This window comes from Equus przewalskii, chromosome 5, assembly GCF_037783145.1.
Source record: "Equus przewalskii isolate Varuska chromosome 5, EquPr2, whole genome shotgun sequence".
Lineage (NCBI taxonomy): Eukaryota > Metazoa > Chordata > Mammalia > Perissodactyla > Equidae > Equus > Equus przewalskii.
In genome coordinates, this window is record NC_091835.1 from 65,132,746 (window position 1) to 65,139,290 (window position 6,545).

At 37.4% G+C, this 6,545-nt stretch overlaps 1 pseudogene; it reads right to left on the reverse strand.

The window, feature by feature from the left end:
- Positions 1-698: 698 nt before the first annotated feature.
- Positions 699-1,338, reverse strand: LOC139083439 (large ribosomal subunit protein uL13 pseudogene; annotated as a pseudogene).
- Between the last annotated feature and the right edge of the window lie 5,207 nt (positions 1,339-6,545).

Consider the following 6,545-nt stretch of genomic DNA (forward strand, 5'->3'; position numbering starts at 1 on the left):
TACTACTTCCAGGATGGAATAGGTCCAGTGTAGACAATTTGCCACCAAGTAGCTGGTAAGTTTTCTAAAGGGATGGTGTCATACTAGGGGCCAAGCATTGGTCTTGGTAGCTGGCAGGTTGGTTATTTGACAATGACAGTAGATAGATATGCCTTGGTAGGTGGAAGCCCATGCTACTGGGCCCATGTATAACTTCCTTTCCTGCCCCTATTCTTAGCACATGCCTGTTGGACCAACACTGATGTAGCCAATGGCAGAGACTTACTGATATCATCTGGACAAGTCATTGTTTCTTGTGGTGGTTTAGTGCCTCTTCTGTGATGGATGCTGTCTGTTGGGCATTAACATGTGAAACAAAGATCTGCACATTTCATGTCCACTTTTATAGATTCATCCACATGCCTCTTTCCCAGACCTCTTTATCTCCCGTCTTTCTCCTTCCAGACTCTAACCAAGCAGACAAGGGTTTTGCCAGTGCCTATACTCTCCACACAAAGTAAATGACCAAATGCACAAGCCAAAACTCTGCCCACTTAGAGGTATTCCCCGTCACTGCTATTTTGCAGGGCCATACCTTAGTGGCTGCCTGTGGCACTTGGACATTGGGACTGCCACGTTTAGGTCCCCTGCATCCTACAACAGCAATGGAAGAAGGGAAGGCCAGGCCAAGCATGAAAAATAAAAAGTCTTTATTGGCCCTAGACCAGGAGTCCATGGGTCTTGAGGACCTCTTGGTATTTGTCAACTGTCTTCTCCATATTCTTCTCAGCTTGCTCCCTCAACCTCATGAGCTGCTGCTTCCTTAGTAATCCATCTCGCTGTTCTCCTTCCTCCTGTCTTCCAGGGTGGCTGTCACTGTCTATACTTCCAGGCTACCTTGTGAGCTAAGTGCCTCAGCTCAGCAAACTTCCGAGTAGACTTCAGATGCACAAGCTTGGGGAAGTAAAAAACCATCATGCGCTTTTTCTTCTCAAGAGGTCGGGGGGCAAGTGTGGGATCCCATTGAATACCTTCAGGCTGTCCAGGGCAGCATGTCTCATTGGTCTTGAGCAACAAAATGTCTCACATGGTTCCCCCGAAAGATGCAGCTAGGTGCCCGGAAGGGGTAGGGTACTAGAAGAGATAGGACCCACAGGACTAGTTGGTGTTTGTGCATTTGTGTTAGAAGATCAGGTACTGCAACTTCTATCTGTAGAAATTGCCAGAAATATGGATGCCCTAGCACCGCATGACCACCACCTTCCTGCCTAGCAGTAACTACTTGGCCACGATGATCGCCTGCCAACCCAGGAAATGGCCTCTGCTATCCAAGTACCAGGACCTTCCCCCGCCCCCCATCTTTGGCAGTTGTTTGGGAAAGGCCAGGAACTATTCCGCAAAGGGTACATATGTCTCCACTGCAGATGACATGACCTCACTCCAGAACCCTAGGGATCTGTGTTGTTAAGTACCCAGTGGGGCTTGCCATAATTTTTACGCAGATGAGAAAATTCAACTGTACAAATACATAGGGAAAAAAGCAAAAGTCCTTACAAATCTCATTTCCTGTCAAATCATCAACATCCTGGTGAGCAGCTTTTTAGACCTTTACACATTTACATAAATAAAACTACTTGAGTAATTGCTGTTTTACAATCTGCCTTTTGATTCAACAATATGTCAATGAATCTAGATATATATCATTCCTTTGTTTGGATATGTCATAAATTATTTAACCAGGTCGCTGTAGATAATGAGTTCTAAACTGGGTGGTACTGCCCTCTAGAGTATGTTTTGTGTCTAGAGAGTCAACCTATTGAATCATATTATTTTTTATATTGAAATGCATAGTATTTTGTTACAAATTACTTTCCATTTATTTCTCTTTTATATTACAGTTAGGTATATTTTGTTGTAGGTATGTATGGCTTTCATTTCAGGACTGTAAAGGGAGTGTTACAAAATATTTATTATAAAAAAGGGACTGAATTGGCTAGGGTTGAGAAGCATTGCCTATAGATGGACATAGAGTATTTCTAATTTTCGATGTTATGAAACATGTTCTGGTGAACACCTATATTCATTCATCTTTTGGAGTGGGTTTGCTACGTTAAAGGGTATGCATATTTAAAATTTTGACACATTACACGAATTTACCAATACACTAACAGGACGTGAGAGTACCAGTTCCCTCATATACTCACCAACAGCAATCCTGATTTCTCCTCCCATAAGAGCTAGACAAAACTTTCTTAAAACTCGTATTTATGTCCTGGGGTAAATCTAGAGTTCTCCCCATGATTCTGAAAGTTCCAGGAACTTACTTTATTTCTAGTCACTTCTGGGTTTAATTTCTGACTTCAACTGATTTCACTTTCTCTTCTTTTCTTAAATAACATCTATATTGAGATATACTTCCCATACCATACAATTCACCCATTTAAAGTGTACCATACAATCGTTTTTGATATATTCAGTTATGCAACCATCATCACAATCAATTTTAGGACTTTGTTTTCATTACTCCTCTCCCCCAAATCCCATACCTATTAGCAATCACTCCTCTTTCCAAGCCCCCCTCCTCCAATCCTCTAGCCCTAGACAATCGCTAGTCTACATTCTGTCTCTAAGAATTTGCCTATTCTGGACATTTCATGTAACCAGAATCATAAAATATGTGGGTTACTGTGACTGGCTTCTTTCACTTCATGTAATGTGCTCAAGGTTTATTCATGTTGTCGCATGTAGCAGTCCTTCATTTCATTATTACATGTCTTTTTATTGTTGAATAATATTCTGGTTGTATGAATATACCATATTTTATTTATCTATTCATCAATTGATAGTTATTTTGGTTGTTTCCACTTTTTGGCTATTATGAATGATGCTGTTATGAATATTCATGTACAAAATTTTGTGTGGAAATATGTTTTTATTTCTCTTGGGTTTATAAGTAGGAGTGGAATCGCTGGGTCATATGGTAGCTCTATGTTTAATCTTTTGAGGAACTTCCAAATTCTTTTCCAAAGCAGCTGCCCCATTTTACACTCCCATCAGCAGTATATGAGGGTTCCAATTTCTCCATACACTTAGCGCTTGTAATTTTCTGTGGTTTTGATTATAGCCATTCTTTTCAGTGTGAATTTGTATCTCATCGTGGTTTTAATTTGCCTTTTCCTAATAGATAATGATGTTGAACATCTTTTCACGTGCTCATTGGTGATCTGTGTGTCTTATTTCTAGAAGCGTCTGTTCAGATCATTTGCCCATTTTTAATTGGGCTATTTGTGTTTTATTATTGAGTTATAATAATTCTTTATATATTCTAGATACAAGTCCTTTATTGTATATTTGCTCTGCAAATATTTTCTCCCATGCTGTGGATTATCTTCACTTTCTTGATGGTGTCCTTTTAAGGACAAATGTTTTTAATTTTGATGATGTCCAAGTTATCTGTTTTTTTCTTTTGTCGCTTGTGCTTTGGTGTCATATCTAAGGAACCATTGCCTAAACAAAGATCACAAATATTTATGCCTATGTTTTCCTCCAAGAGTTTAAAAGTTTTAGCTCAGACATTTAGTTTTTGATCCATTAATTTTTGTATTTGTATATGCATAAATTTTGTGTTTATGCAACTTTAGTCTTTTGCTTGTGGATATTCAGTTGTCCCGACATCATTTGCTGAAAAGACTTCCTTTCCCCATTAAATTGTCATGGCATCCTTGTGTGAAAATTCATTGACCATACATGTGAAGTTTTATTTCTGGAGTCTCAATTTTATTTTATTGATCTATATGTCTGTCCTTATGCCAGTTGATTTTACATCTTGATTACCATAGCTTTGCAGTGAGATTTGCAATTGGGAAGTGTAGGTCCTTCAACTTTGTTCTTTTTCAAGGTTGTTTTGGCTATTCTGGGTCCTTTGAATTTTCTTATGAATTTTGGGATCAGCTTGTCAAATTCTGCAAAAAAAGGGAGCTGGAATTTTGGTAGCGATCAGGTTGAATCTACAGATCCATTTGGGGAGTAGTGCCGTCCCAATAGCACTAAGTCTTCCAATCCAGCACACGGGATGCTTTCCCGTTTATTTAGGTCTTCGTGAGTTTCTTTCAATATGTAAGTTTCATACTTTCTGGAGTACAGGTTTTGCACTTTTTTGGTTAAGTTTATTCCCATTTTATTCTTTTCTTATGCTATTGCAGATGGAATTGTTTTCTTACTTTCATTTTCATATTATTCATTAAAAATGAATAGAAATACAAATGATTTTCGTGTATTGATCTTGTATCCTGCAATCTTGCTGAACACACTGATTCGTTCTAATAGTTTTTCAGCGGATTCCTTAGAATTTTCTATTTACAAGATCATGTCATCTGTAAACAGAGATAGTTTTACTCTCCCTTTCCAATCTGGATGCCTTTTATTCCTTCTTCTTGCCTAATTGCCTTTGCTAGTATGTCCAGTAAGATGTTGAATAAAAGTGATGAGAGCAGACATCCTTGTCTTGTTCTCGACCGTAGGGGGAAATATTCAGTCTTTCATCATTAAATATGATATTAGCTGTGGATTTTCATAGAAGTCCTTTATCAGATTGAAGAAGTTCCTTTCTATTCTTAATTTGTTGAATTTTTTTTTATCATGAGGGGTGTTGGATTTTGTCAAATGCTCTTTCTTCATCTGTTGAGACAATCATACCATTTTTGTCCGTTATTCTGGTGATACGGTAAATTGTATTAATTGATTTTTTGGGTAGTGACCACTTTGCATTTCTGGGATAAATCCCACTTGATCCTGGTGTGCAATCCTTTTAATATGTTGCTGGAATCAGTTTGCTAGTTCACCTCTGTGTTTTGCAATTGATTTTTCATCAGTGTTCAAGTTTGAGCCCAAATATGGGGCATGGCTGCTTATCCTTGATTTTCCTCCAAATACCACTGTAATGATCATTTCTCATTCATTCTGGTACCTGGAATCCGAACTCCTTATGACTCTTGGTAGGGAGCAAAGTCCATTTCTCACTATAAGAATTAAAACAATTCACTTTTACAACCTCCCTTGGCACTAGGGCAGAGGCATATGATCAATCAGACACACCTTAGTTTGTATATAATTTGGGATCTAGTGACACTAAAAGTGGGGTGAAACTAACTCTCTCTCTCTCTGCATAGTGATAAGTGTTTCTCTACCAGAGCCAGACTTGAGGCATGATTTGGGTGTTTTTTCCAGCTGCTTGGTACAAAGCCTAGTTCTCTAACCCTCCCAGTGCTTTGGGGGGCTGCCCAATATCCTTTTAATAAATCCATTTTTTCTTAACTTAGACAGAGTCTGCTTTTATTCATGGCAACTAGTGGCCTTGCCAGATAAAGGCAAGACATTACTGTTACTTGACTTATACTACTAATTCAGGAGATGATGTCAGAGATTGTATCAAAGAGCCATACAGTAAATAATTTAAAATTGAATATTTGACTTCCCCTTTTTAAGAAAGAACCTTGGCCATTTTCCCCAACATGAGCTCCAGCCTTCAACAAGGTACTTTATTCCATTTTCTTTAGTTTTTCTTCTCTCCACCCCATCCCAAAGTTCCTGTTCATTTCTTGAGTGCCTTATCTAATTCTGTTTTCTCCTGCCAATCTCAAATAAGTCCTCGAGATATTTTCACAAATAAAAAGACAGCTCTTTTCTTAAAACAAACTAGTCACATAATTTTTTTCATTTCAACACATTAGATATTCCATGTTATTTTGTCCTAACTTATAAAAACTTGCATTTGATGGATTATTCCATTTTTTAAAAAAATTGGAGACTAACATTTCTTCTTTGGGAAATTACCTGTGATTTTACTCATCTTTTTCTCTTAGAACATTTGTCTTTTTCTTGTTGTTTTGTAAATTCTTTTAAGCTCTTTATAGACAGGGAATGTTACTATATGATTATATATGTCACGAATAGTTTCCCCACGTTGTTATTTGGCATTTGGCTTTGTTTATGACGACGTTTTGTTTATTTGACCATGCATAAATTTTGGTTTTGCTTTTTAGGAAATAAAATCTTTCAAACTTTTCCTTTATGACTTTTAGATTTTGTGTTATGCTTAGAAAAGCTTCTCCCACTGCCTCTGGCCTCAAGACCATAAAAATGTTCACCTGTGTTTTTTTCTTCTCTGTAATTCATTAAAAATTAAGAAACTGGTGTCCAAAATGACCTGCGCATGGTCATACAACTAATTAAAGGTAGAAATAGACTACAAAAAAGATGGCAGTCCTACCCAAGGCAGTCGTAAATAGTGGTACTTTGGTTAATTAAAAAAAATTTTTTTTAATGTTAAGTGATATTTTTCACCCTTTAAAAATTCTGGCTATTTTCTAGAAGCTCTTTATGAAATACAAAGAAAATACTCTCTCAAACACTGATAATCCAAAAGATGCAGTGGGATTTATTAGGCAAATGTATACTCACCCTTGAGAAATTCCTTTATTAAGACACCTGGGAAAATTTGCATCAGTTTAATAAACAGCCACTTCTCTGAAGTCCCATTGCCTTAGAGCTGCCTTATAATAGTTAGA